A 22,427-nucleotide genomic window follows, 5' to 3' on the forward strand; every position below is an offset into this window, starting at 1 on the left:
ACTCAGATTTGGGCCAAAAAAATCGTCCATTCAACCTTTAATAAAGAAAAAATACCATATGTTATATGTTCATCAGGCAACCCCAAATAAATTGTCTGTTTGCTGTAACCCGACCCAACATTTTTCAAGAGGGTCGGTCGGTAGGTAAATTCTTATTTTTTTTACTACTTTGAAGGCAAAAAAAAAGATCCAAATTTTGCAATTTTTTGACTCGGAGTGACCGCCAGGGGTCAAGCTTCAACAGTCCAGGGGTCAGGCTTCAACGGTCCAGGGGTCAGGCTTCAACAGTCCAGGGGTCAGGCTTCAACAGTCAATGACGGAAAACGTCTCGATCAACCCGATCGGGAGACAAAATCTCCCGATTTTAAGATATTTCAATCGACCTTTTGTACGCCGCTATCCTTTATTTTGGAAGCGAAGGCGAGCGGGGGGAACATGCAAGAGACACGGGCGCCGCCGTGTTGTGAAGTTTGTTGTGATGTTGGTTGTGTTTCCCTCCCAGAATGCAGAGCGCAAGTCAAATTTAAATGAAGCCACACCATGACATAAAACAACATGAGTGGTGGCGAGGTCAGTGGCGCTGACAGATCCAAACCAACAAGTAAAAGACAATGTAGATTCTCTCCTGCCTGGTCTGTTTAATACAGAAGCATATGGAGGACCGAAAAATGAAGACGCATATGTGTTACGTTATTTGTCCCTTGGGATGAAAGATAAGTTCACCAGTGCTCTAAAATTATTCTACCCTGCACTTTAGGAAAGCACGGTCGGGGAGTCGGCTAAATATTTGAAAAATAAAAGAATTTGGCGTTTTTTTAACAAAATGCTGATTTTTTTTTTTCTTTCAGTGGGCTGGTTTTATACTGGATCGGTCGGGTTACGGAAAACAGATGTATTATTTTGCTCAGCCTCATATCATTATTTTTTTTATTCATATCGACAATATTTAATAATGGACCCACCTTGAACATTCTTTTCTGTTCCATTTTTGTAGAGACATTTCAGAGACTTTGATTTCATCCATCTTGTCAACAGACTCTTGGTTTTAATCCACTTTCTTACACATCTGCACATTCAGTACAAACAGCCGGATTCGTTTGATGTATGACCAATTACTCCCGCATGTCGTGATCTCCAGATAACAAACTGTTGGGATTCAAAGTTCTTCTCACAATATCTTACCTCATGCAAAGTGAAATTGATGAATGTGTGCGTTTGCCCTAAACAGCCTACAGATCTTTTTCTCATACATATTCATACAGGCACTAATGAAATATATACATCGTGTGGAATGCATACACAATCGGCCCACTGGGAGGCGGCTTGTCATCCCAAAAAGCTTCAGGCAAATATTCACAAAATATACACTTTTGTCTTTGCAGCTTGCAAGAACACATAAACTATTTATCAGTAATTATTTCCAGTAATTACAAAGCAATTAGAGCATTATAATATAGAACATATTTGACATATTTGAACTGTACAGCGAACACATTGAAGGACATAATGCAAGAGAAAAAAAAGAAAAGAAAAGAATATTGAAAATGTTGACTTCATAAGTGGATTGTTATCGTTTCTAAGCCTAAACCCCTTTTAGTGTAGTTCAAGTCAGAGATTCTATTTCATTTGCCTTGACTTGATTTTAAGCACAAAAGGTTAAGTGAAGATTTCATACATCTTGGATCACAAAATTGTGATTCTCATTTAAATATCCCAATTTAGAACCTTGAATAGATGTGGGTGATTTTAATTTATATTAGATAATATTGTGAATGTTGTTTTGAAGACATGCAATATTTTAATATTGAGAAAATAGTGCTACAAAAAGGTTGTAAATGTTCAACTTTCAAATAAACCATCTCAGGCTTCAAGGTCCCCCCTGTCCAGACTTACAGTGGGTAAACAATCTAAACTCTCACTTCCTGAGATTTGATCACCCACCCGTCCCCCACCCCTCCCCCTGCACAGCTGCATGCTCTCACTTCCACAGCTGGACCATGGCCTACACCCGTTCCTCTTCACACCTCTGCTTCGGCCTGTCACAGCAGCACAGGTGAGGAGAGAGCTGAAGAGGATTAAGATAAGGAAGGCAGCAGGACCAGACGGCATCAGCTCCAGGCTCCTTAAGTCCTGCAGATGAACTGTGTGGAGTTATGGAGCATGTCTTCAACATGAGCCTGAAGCTGAGGGTGGTACCACAGGTGTGGAAGACCTCCTGTCTGGTACCTGTGCCCAAGACACCGCGCTCCAAAGACCTCAACAGTGGCTCGCATATCCCATCTGATGAAGACACTAGAGCGGCTGGTCCTGGACCACCGATCCACCGTGAGCTCAGCCAGCCAACCACTACCTCACAGACCGACCCCAGTTCGTGAGAGCCCAGTACTGTGTGTCTGACACTCGGACCTGCAGTGTGGGGGCGCCCCAGGGCACCGTCCTCGCGTCCTTTCTCTTCACCCTCTACACTGCAGACCTCAGACACGACACGGACAGCTGTGTCCTGCAGAAGTTCTCTGATGACTCTGCCATCATTGGACTCATCACGGACGACGATTTGTGGACTGGTGTCAACAGAACCACCTCCTCATCAACGCGGGGAAGACCAAGGAGATGGTGATGAACTTCCACAGATGCCACTCTGCTGCCCCCTGGACTCAGAGTCGGCTCTACCTCCTGAGGAGACTCCGGTCTTTTGGAGTGACAGGGCCACTCCTGAAGACCTTCTACATCTCTGTGGTGGTATCAGTTCCTGTACGGTGTGGAGCATCACAGCATCACAGAGAGGGAGAGGAAGAAGCTCCGTCCTGGACTGTGCTATGGACTCGGTGCAGGAGGTGGGGGACAGAAGGGTCCTGGCTAAATTCACATCTATGCTGGACCATGAGTGTCGCCCCCTGCAGGACACTGTCCACTCTGGAGAGCAGCTTCAGTGAGAGACTGATCCACCCTCGCTGTGTGAAGGAAAGGTTTCACAGGTCTTTCCTTCCTGCTGCCGTCAGACTTTACAACAAACACTGCCCTGAACATGTCATTCATCTTCATATTCATGTGCAATACTGTCATATTCATGTGCAATACTGTGACATAATATCAATCATCCTGGTGCCATATTTTCTACCCATACAATAGCTGTAAATAAGAGTGAGTGAGAGTAAGATTATGAGTTATTTCCAAGTTATCTGTTTTTATTATTATACTCATGTGCTGTAATTGTGTCACACTTTAAGACATCTCTCATTTGTCTAATAATTAAACCTCAACTAATGCCTTTAATAACAGATTTCTGTTGGATTGACATAATTGACAAGACCATTGATTTCGGGATAGTGTAAAAAATATAATAAAAAATGAGACATTCATTTTTGTAACTATCGCCCACCCGTACTCGTGAAGTATGTTTTGACTATAGAGGCTAGAGTTTACTCAGAAGAATGCATTTTGGGGGCTATTCTTGCAATTTTATCAAGGTCTTTTGGCTTAGGACCAACATTCCTGAAGTGAGTTTTGAGCATTTTTGGCCTTGATTACGGCTCAGGTACACACAATGAAACCACTGCTGTTGGCACAAGCGAAACCCAATCTTAAAGCAAGGGCCTGTGTCTGCCTTGTGGTAACACCTATTAAAATAACTCAGGCCTCTGGACACACTGGACCCAAGGACATGAACCGAATTTGAGAGCGTTAACTTATACAAACACAGATACTGAGGACAAAAATATGCCACGAACTAGAACTTTCTTAACTTTTCTCAGAACATAATAATAATGTGAAGATGCTAGGATTGTTTAATAGAGTTTCAATATTTAATAGCCAAGATGGTGTTTCTAAAATGGACGAAGTATCTTCTTTTTTTTTTGTCGTCTGGAACTGGAATTAAACAGTATTTCAACCCACCCAGCGCTTCCTTTTTGGACACTCGTTACATTGCATTACACATTCACTCTCCACACGCGGTGGTGGTAAGCTACTCTTGTGGCCACAACTAGGGCAAAGTGTCTTGCCCACGGACACAATGCCAGTGAGCATTCCCAGTAAACAAGGCCCAACTCTGCTTAGCTTCAGAGAAAGGATGAGATCGGACATTCTCGAGGTGGAATGGTCTTTATATTTGCATTTTACTACAAATACAAAAACACTAGTGAGTAATAAGTCCTTCCTTGAGTAGAAAGTATTTGGGCAACTAAGCCAATTGAAGGTGTGGGCCAAATATTACAAGGGAAATTGAGAAATACAATATTTAAAATTTTGAAAGAATAATAGATTTATCAAAAGAGCCCCTTTTTTGAAAGTTTGGTAAAGATACAACACCTGGGCAATGGGATGTGATGGCCAACAAGTCATGGATGAATTTACGTCTTGATATTATTTGAAAGTACATCACCAACTGCACTTCGGTCAGTTTCAAATCTTTAGCCTCAAAAAGACATACGGTCGAAGAAACTTACCGAAGGTGTGTCAATAATCCACTGCGGACTCCAGTTACTCCTACAACTGCTACAAACATCATATTTTCATTTATTTGATACCAACCAAATTCCCACTCACATCTGTCTTGGATTGTCCACCGTGTGAAAGTTTCCATTGCAGTTCAGAACTCACTTCAGGTCAGATGATGCTAGTATTGGCAGACTTATACTACAGCGATCGGTTTGGCTCCAGACGCTAATCATCGAAACACCAAACCAAATAAATAAAGGTTACAAGAGACAAGGAACAAAGGGCCAAAACTGTCAAAGTCAATTAAGATGCACGCCGAGACTGATTAATAAAATATGACTACATCCAGTTATAATGAACGCGGTTACAACCACTCAGTGTCTCGATTGCGCATTTGGAGTTAGCGACATGCACAATGGTCTTAGCTCAGAACAACTCCACTCGGCGGACTCATTACTCACCAGTGGAGTGGATGTCCCTGAAGTCCACCTTGTTGCTTACTGTTTCCTTCCAACGATGTACTGACCAGAATGGCGTCTTGAAATGCTCCAGCTGCTTTGCTGACAGAAAACCTCCTGTATGGGTTTTCTACAGGAATATACGGGTTAGCTGATGCATTGTACTTGTATTTGTACTTTCTTATCAACTTTAATGAGCGTTTGACCTTATTACAACAGTGTTTCCTCATCATCAGTTTAGTTTGTCTTTGTGTTATCTTGTATTGTCCTGCAACTGAGGCTCGATTGTTCAAAAAGTCCCGCTCACATCCCTGTACTTTGTTGCAATTATGTGAAAAACTAAGACTGTCTGTCACATGTAGGGTTTTAAATGTTACTTAACCACAATTCAAAAATAAAAACATGTAAATAAAAATCCGCTGAAATACCACTATGAAGAGGCGGGGCTTATCAGTTCTGCAGTTCTGAACAGGAAGTCAGTGGCCCTGTTTCTGTTACTAAGCTATTTGCATGATACATTTCCATAAAACCTCTGGATGATATTTGTTTGATAAAGCTTTATTAATATGTGAATACATGTGTTGGATTAATTTGTAGTAAATCAAAGTTATATCATTTGGGATACAGAACAAACTATATGGACATGAAAAAAACATACCTGTCGATCTTTACAGGAAGCTAGTTAATACTTAAACAAAGCCTAATCGGTGCACAAGTTGTAATACATTTGGTTGTAAGATAGATAAAAGAATGTACCGTACACTATTTTCACTAATGTTTTTTTATACACATAATTAATTAACTAGTCAAAAAAGTAACTTAATAAGACTTAATGAAAGGAAGTGTAAATTAAGGAAACATGGACGTAAATATTGGCCAATGAAATATCACTTTATTATGAGTATCACCTTGGAAAGACGTTAATGCTTAAATACATACATTGATTTTCTATGGATTATGATATGATTTTTACAAATTTAGTCCTCAGGCTGTATTTCTAATTATGCATGTATTTCTATGTACTGAAGTTGTGCTTGTTTAGTATTCTAAGAAGCACTTTTGAGACTTTGTGTTGGTAAAATGGGCTGTGTAAATAGAGTTGAATTGGACTGGATTAGCAGACATACTGTACTCCACTCTGAGCCAGCAGCAGTACGCTTTGCATTAACTCAAGTGTGCGCTTTGCAGAAAATCTGTAGCACTTGAATCCGAGCTGTGTCTTACGTCCCGCCGAGATCCACACTATGGCGCGACCATAATCAATACTATCGTGCTCCTCGCAGTAGGCGCTCGTCATCCGGCCGTTCACTTCCTCATAGTTTTCTCCTCGATGTCAAACATGGCCGTCTCAGATCACTACTTGTTGCTACAAAGGTCTATCCAAGCACATGCTCCATATGGGATTTAGCCTCACGCCTGTTTGCCTTGCAGACGGAGGAGCGAGCGGAGACGTCCAGTGCCTTCGGGGTGAATGTAGCCCGATGCCACGTCAGGGTTAGCGCTGGAGGTCAGAGGCAGGTCGCGAGGACGGCTGTTTCTCATTCCCTCCGCCTACTCTTACACGCTTAATTACAAACGCTGTTGATGGGATCACTTTACTGCACATACCTCTGAATGGAGCAAGGATCCAGAAGAGACACAATGGGATTTTGTGAAGTTGAAGAGTTTCTGCTTTGAATGTAAACAGAAATGTGACTAGGCTGTAGCAAAAGAGCCTAAAACAGTCAAACAAACATGAAAAAAGTGCATGAAGTACTTTTTTTTTAACAAAAGGGGACTGCACCTGATTTGGTTTCATGAAATAAAGTTGCAATTGTTCAGCTCCAGTACATATATTATAAAAGAAGCTCTTCAATGTCAAAGCAAGCCCAGGATGTAACGCTGGTGTAGTTGTCGTTAGCAGTGACCACCGAAATGTGTGAAATGCACTTATAAACTCATCACTGTGAATAATGAATCGGACGCTAGGAATACAAAAGTGAGGTTCGGACTGCTGCGGTTTAAGCTGAACTTGACTGATAACAAAGATACAGTAGCAGTAGTTATTTTGTCCACGATGATTTAAGAAGACAATTCAAACATGTTGCTTTTCTTTCTTTTCTTTCAGGTGTGGCATCTGTGCATAGTTTGCTTCTTGTTTTATTGGACACGCCGTACAGGTTTAGGTTTGAGGATGTATTACTGCTGTCAGATGGAGCCGTTTTTCATTGGCTCATGTGCTCTTTAGCACATCTCCAGCTCACACAAGACTGCCATTGACCTTTGAACCCACACACCTGGGTATTACTGGTACGCCGTCACATTCTTTCAATGCTTTTCAACTGGAAAAGTCTTCTTATGATATGTTTGGTCTTTTTTAGAGCATGTGGAGATTTTTGTCCATCTCAGTTGTGTTTACTTTTGAATAAATACGAATAACTTAAATCTGAAATGTTCTAAATGCTTAAATCGTACACATTTTCTCTCATTAACCCATTTCCACTATACAATTTAGTTTTTTATATACTTACTTAGATATAGATGGACCATTTCTGAGTCTATAGTGAGTCATTCCCATCTGAGAAATAGAAATACTTGAACTAAATGAGTTAATCATGTTCTCTATGGCTCCTGCTGCTGATTAATACACTGAAAATAACTCTATCAGAGCCCATTGACAGCGCTTAGCTTCAGTGACATTTACCTACGCCCCTCGTCTCATTTGTTTGGTGCCGGCTCTGTTCAGCGCGGAGCATTCTGCTGAGTCTGCGGGTCGAGTAAACATCACAAACATTTGCATTGCAGATGTTTCCGGCAGTCACCAAACACTGACATAAGCCCATGTGGTTACGGGCAACTATACTTTAATTATGAGTGGGACGGTGGCTCTGTGAAGCTGGGCAGTCTTCGTAATCTCATGTCACAGAAACAGTGGCAGAATCGTGCGCCGAGTGGGGAAGGCAGGCCGCAGACGGGCCACAGGGGGCACTCACAAACACAACTGCGCTAATTAATAAACGGCAGTACTTCAAAGGTTTGGGGTTGTCACAGAGACGCCCACATTAAAGGCAGACAGAGAGACTGACGCACATCGGAGTTGGACTGTATTAAAGGAGAAATGCTCTTCTGCAGGAGGAATGGTTGACTTGGACTTGTTCCTAACTTTTCCTATTGTACAGGCTAAATTAAACATTTATAATTTCCTGTAAACACCAAACTAACTTGAGAGAGTGAATATAACATGGGAGTTAATACATCATGTTTTTTGTGTGCGTATATATGCTGTAATTGTGTTGAACCTTTTTACCTTTTTGCCAGGATTCTCTTGAAAATACATGTTTAATCAAATCAAATCAAATTTATTTATAAAGCACAATTCATACAAATCTCAATGAGACTTTTCAAATTAAATAAAGGTTGAACAAAATAAAATAGAGAAAAGTTAAAGCATTCAGTATTTTTTTTTTAAATTTGTCAATATGTATGTAAAACTATGAAGTACATTTTGGAAATTCATTTGTACCAGATATTATGTTGTAAAATAATATTGTAACGCTATACAGTATTGATATTAGATAGGTTAAATCAACATAAGGTGAATCAAATGTGTTTTTCTTTCCTTCTGCATATTGAAAGAAAAGAGCGTGAGCGTTTTATCCACAGGTTATGTCTTGTTCTTGTTGACCCTCGTCTGCAATGGAGAACATTTAGCAACTACCTGAGCTCGCTCATAACACACACACGTCTTTGAACAAAACCTTTAGCCGTCTGCTGTCCAGTGTCGGTCAAACACTGTCCAGTGTCGCTGTGGTTTGTAGTTTAAAAAGGCTCAAATTAGCCCAGGACCAGTTTGTATGAGTCAATGTCAATGTCACTGAAGACGAAGATGTTTTTTAACACAAGAACACAGCAAATTGCTACAAACTTGTTCATTATATTTTTATTGTTCTTTTAGTGTTCTAGAATTTACAATATAATTTACAATTCACCATATAATTTCAGATAGTTTACATAACTCTAGATTGACTGTGTTTGAAAGATGGATTTAGATGGATTGGAAGTATTTTCAACTGGGATTGAAGAATTGTACAACTTTCAGACAAAGTTGTAAAACAAAAACACAAAAACGTTAGTTTATTTGTGATTACAGAGAAGGTATTGAACTTTGTGACAGTGTTTGTGCAAATAGGCCCATTAATTACAGTGATATTGAGCATAAACAAGGTGAACAAATCTGACAGTTAAACAGCAAATTCCACTGCAGTTCCACAATGTCACCTCAGCTTTAGACATTTTTGGGTCAGGGGCGTCCAAACCTTTTCCACCACAGGCTGCAGCTTGAAACGTCTTGTGGTGGAGGGCCACAGAGCAGTGGTCAGCACAGTAAGTCGTCCAGATGCATGCATTTAACCCAGCGTTGCTATGGTAACCTCACATTTGAGATTAGTTGATCAAATTCCCTCTTGGAATCCTAAATATTTTACTGAGAAACATTTGCCATAACAAAATATGTATTTAAACTGTTAATAAATGTGAGCCAAGCTGAATCAACACCGACTTTAGACGTTAAACTACAAACCTTGATGATTATGAGTGCAAACTTTAATTGTTGTTTCTCTTTCTACGAACAAACTCTGGGAAATAGTCAAACTTTGATATATGCATTTAAACTGAGCAATGGGGCTACAGTGGAAAAAACACATCATAAACATGTTAAAAAGGAACTAATGTCACTTGATCTCACACTATTAAAGGCCCAAAACACAACACAGCGAGCAATACGCGTCTTACACAAAATACATTTTTCTTTTGGTTCCTTTAGCTTGAAGGGAGCCATTTGCTGGGTACTTTCAGTGAGCTGTATTTTATCACCTGACACTCTTCGCTTACTCCAGCTCAGCAATGTTCCGGCTGGAATTTGTGCCTTACCATCGGGGAATTGAACTCCTGACCTTTTCCACTGAAGGCGAGGGCCCTAACTACCACTAATTGGGCTCCAAAAGAAGACGTGTGAATGTCCGAGATGAGCAAATCAGCCTTTTCGATTGCGTCAGTGTGAAAGAAACTAGTAAGTGGTATTGTATGACTCCTGTCCTCATCATCACCATTACAGCACTGCATTATTTTAATACAAGTAATAGCTTATTCACTCCGCTCCCACTGCAGCTGCAACATATTGGACGCAATGAGCTCCAGCCTTAGGCACGAGGCAGCCGCAGCATCCACAAATGCCATGGGAGCGCGCTAATGGCATCGGCATTAAAAACACTCTGGCATCTGGGCTTGTGCACGGACACATGTGTGAGCACTGCCCCGGGCCTTTGAGCAAGCACTGGAAATGTTAGAGGCGCTGATAGAGTCAATGCAGGGGATAATGGAGCAGAATCCGCTTCTCGAACAGCGCGGGATGAGAGCGTTTTTCCTCGCCACTGTCTGGAGGTGGTTATATGCAGTTTGCCGCGGTTATTCCCATATGCAGGTGTGCCATTTTCGTAATGTATTATCTGCTTTACATGTTAAACAACAAAGCCCCAACGCAAGCATCCAATAAGTTACAGTTAATTGGTAATTGGTCGGGGGTCAGGGGAGCACCAATAGAGGCAATAGAGGAATGAGCTCTAAACCATGCGTGGAGTTAATTGCTTTGTTTGGAACCATTTGCATTGCACTTAGAGGAATTTAATAGTTCAGTGCCGGCTCTGCACAGCATTGTCTTTGCTAAGACTGTGTCCAGGCCGATGCAATTGGAAGTAAAGGGGAATCACTGCTCAGGTTCTGGGTTGTGCTTTACTGACCGTGAAAAAGGTTGTTTTGCGTGAAACTTGTTGCATTTGAGATTATTAGGTATTTTACACTTTGGATTTGTTTTTGAAATCGATTGTTATTATAGAGCTAACTTATTTTGGCTCACAAAAAGCATAGATTACGTCTCTTTAAAGGTGCTGTACCTGATTTTTACTGTCTTAAAACATGAAAAACACAAAGGTCCAAATGTATCGCTCACTTTCCTAAAGCGTTCTGAGCATTCTAAATATTCTGCAAGATGAGTTCATGAGCCCTTTGCACAACTGTCAGTGGCCAGAGCAACTTTTGCCGTCACAGTAACGCGAGCAACAACTAGCATGCTAACTGTGCGCTTCCTGCTTCCCGGAGAATAAACCGCTTTATAATTGGATGTAAAGAGAGCACAATAGTCTAATTTAGCCCCGAATAATGCTTTTACAATACATCTGTACTGTGGCAAAACAGATTTTACTTGATTACATCTTTACGGTCTATTTATATCGCCTTGACTGGGGCAAAATTGGGGGCTCGGTTGTTAGCAAGACTAATGTTTTTGGAAAATCACTGCCTCATTTCAAGCTTAGAAGAAATGTACTCGTAAATATAATGAAGCATATTTACCACAACACTCTTTCATTACTGAACAAATACACCTACCCAAACACTGAAACATGTAAAGACTATAAGAAATACAACATATACAACATGTTCCCAACGTCTAGCAGATGTGTCCATTTTGAGGTTGCTCCTTCTGGATGGCAGCACATAACTGGCTTTATTGTTACAGATGTAGTCCTACTGATTTACACAGGGGCTCCGGGGCCAGCCGCAGCTCTTAGAAGCCTTCAAACCCGCGCCGCAGCGGGGTACTAGTATTGAGTAGAAGCACAAGGCTTAATAGGTAATATATAGTATAGGTAGCAGCCAAACTACCTCATTCAGACATTATTCATTGGGCTTTAAGATAAAGCGCAGCCTTCCAACTCAAGAGAACCAAAAGCTTGCATCCACTGTTCTCTTTCTCTCCGAGCAGTTTTGTTGTAGCTCTCAAGCTGTGGAAATTATTGGCAGGAGACAAGAAGACATGAGTATAATCAATAGCAACACATGGGCTTGGCTGAGGAGCAGAGGAAGAGACAGAGACTCCAGGAGGAAGCACCTCACAGACTGTTTTTTGCAAATAAAAAGTCTTGCAAAAGAAGTAAAAAGCCATTTTAAACTTGGAGTGCCCTTATCTAAGTGTGTAACTTCAGCACTATTTCTGTAAACCAGTGCAAGTTACACGTTTTCTAAATATACTGCTTATCTATCATACTAGGTTTTCATTTAGAAGGCATTTAAGGCTTAAGGAATTTAATTTAAGCATAAAAAGTGTGCTGTTTTGTTTTTCTCTAAATGCATGGATTGGGTGGGGTCTGATGTAAAATCTCAGCATGAAATATTAAACTGCAATAATAGAAATAGTAACTTACAGCCTACAATTTAAAACAAGGCTTTGGTTTTCACAATGTTCCTTTTAGAATGTCATGTTTAAATTACGTCATTTTCTGTTTCACATTTTATGCACGTTTTGACATATGATACACAAAGCTCCTTTGAAGATACTTTGTTTGGATCGTTCATGCCGGGTTTTTGGATGACAAATGTCGCTATGCACTGACATTCTTCTTCTGTTGGCCAGTGACACAGATGTAACTGAGGAACAAAGAGGACATGTTGACAACATCTGGAACCCACTCCAAAAAATACTCTCTCAGCAGCTTTAGTGAACAGCACACATTGTCGGGATATTTATTATGCAAAGTCAATCGATACATAAATACGCAATGTTATTGCGTAGGTCCCAAGACTGGATAAATATTCATAGCTAGTTGTCAAAATGAATTCACAAATCACTGCACAATAAATTAAACGTTTAACATTTGAGAAAGTAAAAAAAGCAATAAGAGACTATATTTACATGATTTCTGGCCTATTCTTATTTGAGTAAGATTTAAATGTGGACCATTGATTGTGGCAAATATTAGACATGTTTAGAGGTGTAAGTCATTTTAAGTTAAGCTAAACTTTATTGTCCCTCAGTGGGAAACTTGTCTTGGACAAGTAGTGCATGGGTCGTAATAAAATACAATACAATGAAATACAATAAGAACAGAACAAATGTTGAATAAAAAAAAGAATCATAACATACTTACACAGACAGTACAAATGGTAGAAAAAAGGTAAAGTGGCAGTAGCCTCGGTCTTGGACAGGTCTAATCTCTAACTTCATGTAAGTAAGTAAGTAAGTACATTTTATTTGTATAGCACCTTTCATAAACAGAAGTCACAAAGTGCTTCACAAAACACAGAATAAAATGACAAAAACACAACAAATTTACAGTGAGCAATACATATACAACAATATACAGTAAATCAGCCGCTAAAACAAATGCAATTAAAAGGCTTGACTAAATAAAAAGGTTTTAAGCTGACCCTTAAAAGCAACAACTGAGTCCAGAGACTGTAGGGAGAACGGAAGATCATTCCAGAGTCTGGGGGCAACTGCCTGGACGGATCAGTCTCCTCTGGTCCGAAAACAGGTGCGGGACAGAACCAGCAGCTTATCACTGATCCAAGTTTGTTTTTTGTTGTTTTAGACGGCTACATTAAAAAGGAAATAAAAAAAACTACTGGCTCGTCGCTGTGTTAAAATGTGCTGCAGAGAGAAACTTGTGAGAGAAGTATTAAGTAGTCCAAATATGAATTACAAGACACCCCTGAACGTCTCTTTACACATCTTATATACATACATGTAGACTGAGAGGAGCGTGGTCTGAGCAGTTCTCGAGATAAACAGCGTACTCTGAGCATTTGTGCCTGTATTAACCCTGTCAGTCAATTAAAAAATGAAACTAGAGTACAATCATTTGACTTTAAATAAACATTAATTTGTGAAGGATTTTCTTTCTTGAAATTATTCATTCCCAAACCAGCCACAATCAGTCTGGGCTGGTGTGGTGAAGTGTTGACTTTGGGGTGACATACTGGATCGTCTTTCTGCTCATCTCCTCTCTTTCTGTCCTAGTCCTTATTACCTCCATCTTGCCATCGCCGCCCGGGGCTCCTTCTAATCGTCTTGTGCTCTCCTGATTGGACTTTTCATTAGTCAACTCCCCAAGGCTCCTCGTGACCTCCTCTGGGTCACTGCCGGCTGATTATAGCCCCTCTTTTAGCCTTTCCTGTTCCTCCTTCTTCATCAAGCTCTTTAAAGGGAGCTGGAAGGACAGTGACGGAATATGGGGATTCATCACCAAAATAGCTTCAGATGTTTGAGAAGACACTCTTGGCCTGGTATCTCGGGTCATCGCAGACGTGGAAGAAGTATTTGATTACCATAATATTTTGAAATAATGTCACTCAAACACAGAGGGATAAAGTACCGCAATTACCATAGTAAAGATGCTAAATACTTTCATTAAAAATATTCTGACATATTCTATACTGTGATAAATGTACTAAACTAAACTAAAAGACCCAGAAGCTTATGTTATGTTGTTCCACGGATCCTCTTACTTTTTTATATTGTTTTGGATCACATAGGACATTTTCCACGCTTGCAACAAACTTTATGATGTTTGAGCCCAAGCTCTATAGGATCAATCAAGCCTAGAAAAGTGAATTTTGGCATTCAATAAAATATAGAACTAAAAAGATCTGTATGAGCAAAATAATGTTGTTTTTATATGGCCTGTGCATTGACTTGAAAACTGTTGAAATATGAGACCTTCAACAGCTAAAACTGTCCACTGTAGGAGTCAAAGAATATGTCATTTCCAAAAATATAGCCGGGTAAAAGCTGAACCCTTCCGCGCTGGTGGCTTCTTGCATGGTTAGCACTGCCTCCGCATATTTGCAGCTTGACACAGAGCTCTATTGGGCCTTCAGCACAACCTACCACCAAGACATATCCTTGGAAGTCAACAAACCACCTATAACTCAGCTGCTGACTGGATTTTAACGACGCGGCCCAATACCGCAGGCTGCTATGGCTCTGCTTACGCCGCGTGGCCATGTGTGGATTTGAGACGTCAGATATGTTTTTACCATACGCCTAACTACGACCTTGTCCAAACGGAGCCACGGTATTGCTCGATTGCGTACTTTCCGACCCAAGTTTCATCTCCCTAACCCCGTGGCATGCTCCGCAAGCTGGAACAGATTACTCCCTGTGTGCTTGTTCTGACTATGATTGCAGCTACATCCAGATAGGCTTTCAAGTGGCCACTAGTGTGTGCAGCGCCCGCCCCTTGGGAACCCGTCCGGCCCTCGCTACACATGGGGACCATTATACCGCCGTCAGCACAGGACAGGCCTGAGCGCGGCGTGTCCTCCTTCTATCTGCGAGCCCTCCAAAGCTGCCATTTTCCAAGCAGCTGTCATTACAGTTAATCACGGTGATAGGACGCCGCGTGCACTCGGCTGGCTGTGGAGTGGTCATTGGGCTTTATCATCTCCACGGGCATTACCAGTGGAGTGGGCTCTCGGTGGCACAAGAACACATCCATTTGCAATACTTCCTGTGTGCAGCTATCTTGACAACACAGAGGGTTGACAAATAATATGACAGAGCATCAGCTGTTTAAAAGTGCACAGTGTAACTTTTCTGGTGGAGGTAGGCCAACCACGCTTGTCTCCATTGAATAAAGAATGATCCAGTTACATTCATTGCACATTGATGCAAATAAAGGCGTTTGAATTATAATGTACTCACAGATCTGACCTGTGTATATGGCCTGGTGGCATTAGCTGTTCGTCTTCATGGAAAGCAATAACATCCCCATAGAGCAGGGGTGTCCAAACTTTGGGGGGCCGCATTTTGAAACTTACACAGAGCAGGGGGCCACAAACAACCCAACTTCGTCAAATTTGTTGAAGGACAAAGTCAATCAATTGAAATTTTGCATTTGACATAGTTTCAATGCCCCTCCACACCTTTTAATAAGACTTGGAACATGAATATTAGGTTAATATAATATCAAAATGCTTGAATTTTTTTTCCAATTTTACATTAAAAAAGTACTTAGCAACTTAGCAGGAAGCAGGAGGGCCAACAAAAATTGGTCTGAGGGCCGCATTTGGCCTCCGGGCCGCAATTTGGACATGCCTGCCATAGAGCAAACCCTCCACCAGAAAAGTTACAGTGCACTACTTTTTACAATTGTAATACTATTCATTCAGTCAATAAAATAGCAATGGAAGTAATCTCTGACGTGTTGCCCAGTGGTCGAGTGGTTGAATCACAGCCGCACACGAATGCCAGGCTCCAAGTGCAACAAGCCGCAGTCCTGTCTAATAAAGCCTTCGGGCAACACAATCTTAAAAAGAAAAAAGAAAAAAAAGACAGAGAGATCAGATTTGTTACACAGGGTTTAGAAGAAGAAGACAGAATGCTGTGTAGGTTACTAGAAAACAGTCCTGGAAAAGAAAAGAAAAAAGAACAAACTTACTTAAGAGCCAATATTCTTTGTACTTTAGAGCACCTTTTTCTAAAGCAATTAGCAATGTTAAAGGGAAACTATCACATGAGGGTGTTTTCATTTACATCTACTTTAAATTCTTCTCTAAATTGTATTTGTTTGTTGTTTATAATCAATAATATGGAATATTATTAGCATAGTATCAGTATTTTCACCTCATAAAGTTTCAGATAAGTCATCGTGATGTCATTGTGGGGGAATAGTCAGAAAATGAAATATGCAAATGAGAAAAGGTAAGATTTAAATGTTTCCATCCCAGTCGAACCAAAGTTGGCTCAAAGCATGTTCTATATAAATAATAATGTTGACAAATAGCATCGGACTCATCACGGACGACGATGACGCGGAGTACAGAGGACTGGCGCAGGACTTTGTGGACTAGTCTCAGCGGAACCACCTCCTCATCAACGCGGGGAAGACCAAGGAGATGGTGGTGGATTTCCGCAGACGCCACCCCACTGCCCCCTCACCAGTGAACATCCAGGGAAGGGACATTGAGAGAGTGGACTCATACAAGTACCTGGGTGTTCATCTGAACCACAAACTGGACAGGACTCATAACACAGACTGTACTGCACTGTACAGGAAGAGCCAGAGTCGGCTCTATCTCCTGAGGAAACTCAGGTCTTTTGGAGTGACAGGGCCACTCCTGAAGACCTTCTACGACTCTGTGGTGGCATCAGCTCCTGTACGGTGTGGCCTGCTGGAGCAGCAGCATCGCAGAGAGGGAGAGGAAGAGGCTGGACAGAGTCATCAAGAAGTCCAGCTCTGTCCTGGGCTGTGCTCTGGACTCGGTGCAGGAGGTGGGGGACAGGAGGGTCCTGGCTAGATTCACATCTATGCTGGACCATGAGTCTCACCCCCTGCAGGACACTCTCTCCGCTCTGGAGAGCAGCTTCAGTGAGAGACTGATCCACCCTCGGTGTGTGAAGGAAAGGTTCCGTAGGTCTTTCCTTCCTGCTGCTGTCAGACTTTATAACAAACACTGTTAGTACTGAACACTCGCAATACTGACCTAACCATGTGCAATTCTGTCATATGTGCAATTGCTGTTGGAATTCATGTGCAATTCATGTGCAATTACTGTGAAATTCATGTTCAATCTATGTGCTGTCGTGACACATATTCATGTGCAATTACTGTCGTGATCACATGCAATGGTATTTATTTATTTATTTGTCTATGGGAGTTTTTATTTATTTGTAGGAGATCTTCTACTGAAAGTGTTTTTCAGACTTCCTATAAGTGATCTGTTCTTCTGTATCTACCTCTGTATCTACCTGCGTTGCACCAATGAAATTTCCCCATGTGGGACAATAAAGGAATATCTTATCTTATCTTATCTTATCTTAAAGGGGCCCGATGTAACATTGACGGTGGTGGGTCGACCCGGTTGTCTCCATGAAGATGCTTTTTGCCTGGAATGTTCCACCGTGCGGAATGAAACATTTGTTGCATTTATTAAATTTAAGGTGTTGTTCTTAAAATACCTTGAAAAACATGCATTCTCGCCTCTCCACGGATCTGACCCATAACTTGGTCTAATGGCATCACCTGATTGTCTCCATGGAGATTGATCATTTAATGCCATACTGTGGAACATTCCTGTTAAAGCAATCATCACAGTGGCTGAATGGTTACGGGATCGATTCCCGGACGGGGCCTTCTGAGTGGACATGTTCTCCCAGTGTCTGCACCAGTTTCCTCTACCACTAAAAACATACTGGTCAGACCAATTGGATGTGATTATATGTCATACATTATAACATTGCATTTATGAATTCATGTTGTACAGAGCTAAAGCAATAGCTTATGGGCGCCTTCCACAAACCCTTTCATATCCACAGCTGCGAGACTGTAGAGTATAATACACACAAAACAGTATAATTCCTTATGACACCCATCTAATACTTTGCTTATATAATAAATTCACTCTTAATTGTCCATGTGCCATCAATTATACGTGTTTGTAAATAGACTTGTCATACCACGGCACACACACCCGGCTGTAGAGTCATATCCACGCTCAAGCACACGCCCAAAACGTGCACGTGTGCTTGTTTATGTGGCAGCATTTAATACAATCCCATTCCCAGGCGTGGACCTGTTTACGCTTCACGTTTGAACACAGTCATTTCCCATATTCATTAACAGTGACTTAAAATGCTAATAAGATAAGGGATTGTATTTCACCTTCATTTACAAATGGTTAATGTACCATACATCAATGTCAATGTGTTTAATCCATACACACAGGCCCATACCTAAATCTTTTTTTTTTTACAGAAAACAAAAACTTCAAGTCATTCTAGCATTTTCCATGTCAAGAATTTACTTTGGGCTACATCTACTGGCTGTAGAGGGAATTACATTGGATGCTAATGCAGCCACACACTTGTAATTAGCATGATTTGACAAGGCTTATAGCAAGTCCAGCAATGATTTATAGACTTAAAAAAGCACAGAAGATCTTAGAGCTTGCCTGTGACATCACACATCAAAGAAATTGAATTGAAGAATGGAGTGTTTTGCCTGTCGGAGGGGAGTGGACTAAGTTAAATGCAACTCCAGGTATGTTTCTGATGATGTCATTGATGATGTCATTGATGTCATTACAAGCTCAAAAAAGTACAATTTGTGTGTACATAACATACTGCATACGGCGAGATACATGAACTTTAAAAAATAAGAAAAAAACATCTGCTGTTTACATGTTGGTGTTGTACTTTCTTTACAGGGTTACAGTAGTGCACATGACCTCACTCGTCACCATTTAGCTGACAGCAACAGTCCAGTAACCTGGTTAGACCCTGGCTTAGAGTGGCTCCTTCCTCCATAGATAACAATCAGTGTGGTGGTTAGCGTCACTGCAACATCAATATGAACAAAAGTGTAGCTCTAGTGAGGCCCTACACTGGGAAACATCAAGCATGGGCAGTTTCACAGGCCCGTTCTCTGTCATAAAACCTTGTTATGTCTGAGGGAATTTGGTGGGCGATGACTCAAGCCACTCCTGGAAATACCAGAGTGAAATTCTTTCTCAGTATATTTCTCATGGATAGAGTTTTGCCATTTTTCTCAGTATTTTAACTTTATGTGTCCCTGATATGCTCTGAAAGCAGTTTAAACTCACCAGATTCGAATGGGAAACAGCTGCAGCAGTGGTCTATGGGCGGCGATGCGTTTGAACCATTTTCACTTTTGGAAACTTGTTCCAGATAAAAGATAACAAAACGATAAAGACTGAATTTGCAAATTGAGTGCTCTATTTGTCCTGTCTAACTTATTTGAATAGGAATGTGGATCAGCATTTTAGTATTTCATGCCAAAATACATCCAAATCATGTAGAGCTTTCTTTCTGACTACAACATTAACAAGGAGCCAGTAATAAGAAGAACATTTCACTTTGCACCTGGTTTAGTTCTCTCATAAAAGTTTAGATTTGCTGCTTTACCCAAACACCCTGAGGAAGGCTGCGCGTATTTTAAGCTTAAAGCCAAGCTACAATAAAGGCTTTTCAATATTTTTTTGTAAACTAACCGAGTGCCTTGGTTTTTCTTGTCTTTGGGAATACTCAACATACATGTTTATATATTTTTCACTACAATTTATACCCGAATAGACGTGCCACGAATCACCCCTTCTCTCCAATTCAGCACCTGTTTTAATTGTACCTTTTTTTGGACATTTAAGTACCCATGCAGCACCTTATTTCTATTTTCTTAAAACAGGTCTAAATTGTGTCTAAAAATGACCATATAGTAAACTTGTGCAAACGCAAAAGTGGACAGACACCATAAGTTGCTTGAAAACATAACTAGGCCACGTATCCTCCCAAAGATCAAGCGACACATCCATAAACATGTGTAAGATATGTCCATGCGGTGGAGAGGACTTGTGTGTTCGCTGATGCAATCATGTCGAAAATTGGGACGTGGATCCTGGATGGGGCCACTCCCCGTTTGGCCTACAGTAGAGGGAGACCAGCAGAACCTCATCAGCAGCTCATAGATCATGGTGACAAGAGGTCCAGGGCAGCAGCTGAGTGTTTTACTGCCTCAAAACAAATAATGTGGACTTGAATTTGGACCGTTAAACCTCACAGTTTCGAAGTAGGTTTGAGTCATACATCACTAACTGGAAGAACACAGTTTTGAGTAAAAGTTGTGCTACATTTTAGCAGGTTAATTCATATATTTGTGTTGTTTATTGCTGTTGCATTTCTTTTTCTCCCCCAAAACACCAGAATGTATGCAAGATAGATAAGTCCATAAGTCAAATTGACCATTAGGCCTGCACGATAACTTATATATTGGATAGAAGAACATTTAAAACAAATGGTCAGTATATATCTCGTGTACATTTTCTTTGCACTAGTCGGCGACTTTTTGTTATTTTTCGATAACAATGACGGTACTATTTTATCTGTACATTATAGATACACACTAATTACAAAAGTGTTTAATTCTGCTATGAATTTGTTGTTATTTTTGCAGTTTTATTAACAACATTGTACATACATATAATATTTTGTTGGGGGGATCATCCTGTTGTTTCAGTGGCATATATTTATTTTTGTATTAGGGTTTATTGTCTATTGTCTTTGTTTTCTTCAGCAATATATCTAAAGAATATAGTAGTTCTTTTGCATGTGCATGAGGTCTTGCAAGTTTAATTTGTTTCCAAACAACCTCAAGACCTTCATATTTGGAAAGTTAATTCTGTCTTCTTTTTCAAATTAATTTTCACTTTTCTTCTAATAAGATCGCGGTACACAAGGGAAAGCTCATTTACCTGACATGGGAGGACTTCCCCCGAAACATGTCAGGTAAATGAGCTTTTGTTTGTCTTATTAGGAGGTGAAATTAAACACCTTCAGCTGAACATCATATAGAATAAAGCCCTTTAATATTGCCTCAGTTTATAGTCAGTGAAGTTGGCAACGTGATATACAGCACAGACGCCATAGCTATCAGCGCGGCCATAAATTCGACTAGAAAATCAGCTACTTTGACACAGGTTTAATTCCAATAGAAATAACTCTTGGGTGACTCACTTGCATGACATTCATTTTTATACAGAAAAGATGTATGAAGTATTAAGAGGGAATTTGCAGTGCTGGGTAACACGATCAGGCAGAAAACAGTAAACAAAAAGATGGAAACATAAAAATGACTGCCAGACTTCATATCATTTGACTAATGGGTTGCACACAGTGGGAGGGAATAAAAAGATGTGAAAAAGCTGTGAGCAAGTTCATTTCATCTTCAAACATACCAGACACATTTTGACACAAAACTAAGGAAAAGACACGCCGCACAAATTCAAACAATCTTTCACAATTTCCTGCTCTCAGAACTGTTGGAAAAATTCAAGGCATCTTCAATTTAAACTTCACACGTGCGCAATGTCAGCTTTCGAGATGGAATCAACAACAGAGTCAGATTGGAGTTGATCCCAGCTCTGAGCAGTGATTGAGTGGTGTGGTCTTGTCCTTGGGTAAGACCCTCTCTGTGTCCTGCGTGCGAGGCGTGCGAGTGAGGGATGTGGCGGTTGCCGGGCCGATGATGCAGAATGGCTGCCACTCATCTGCCAGTCAACCCCAGAGCAGCTGTAACTATGGAGTATATACTAAAGAGTACATATGTCGAGCGAATGGATGAAATTTTACAGCAATTTTGAGAAGTACTGCATTCTAAGACTGTCATCCTATCACATATTTGGATGATTAAAAGTCAAATTTATTCACATGGCGTCCCAGTAAAGTGTACTCTACCATAACCATTTGTGACATGTTTTTGTATGATTAGATAAGAGAAGCTTCACTTGTCCCACACTGGGGAACTTCCACCATCGAAGAGCAGCAGGTGAATAGAGAAATGCACGGAAATCTATTCAAACTAGACTTAAATCCAACACAGATTGTGCAGGTAGAGCAACAATTTAATAAAACTCTATTATGTAATTGTGCACAGTGCAGCACATGGACAGAACAGATAAAGACTAAAGATTATTATGTATTTTCAGTGCACAAATAACTGCTGTCTCCACGTGCACACTACTACACCGTGCCAACGCTCACTACGCCTGCTGACTTTGTTTCCCTGCTGTGTACCTGTTTGAGTGAAGGTTTGTTTCACTCACACAGATTAGAAAAAACAACAACAAACACCTTCTTTCAGCTGAGAATAATTGCCCCCTAGAGCCATTTTGTGGTTTGGCCATGTGAAGAGCCAAGAGTGACCAGCA

Source organism: Eucyclogobius newberryi, unplaced genomic scaffold (assembly GCF_026437365.1).
Source record: "Eucyclogobius newberryi isolate DKJ021-1_F unplaced genomic scaffold, fEucNew1.0.hap1 SCAF_9, whole genome shotgun sequence".
Taxonomy (NCBI): Eukaryota; Metazoa; Chordata; class Actinopteri; order Gobiiformes; family Gobiidae; genus Eucyclogobius; species Eucyclogobius newberryi.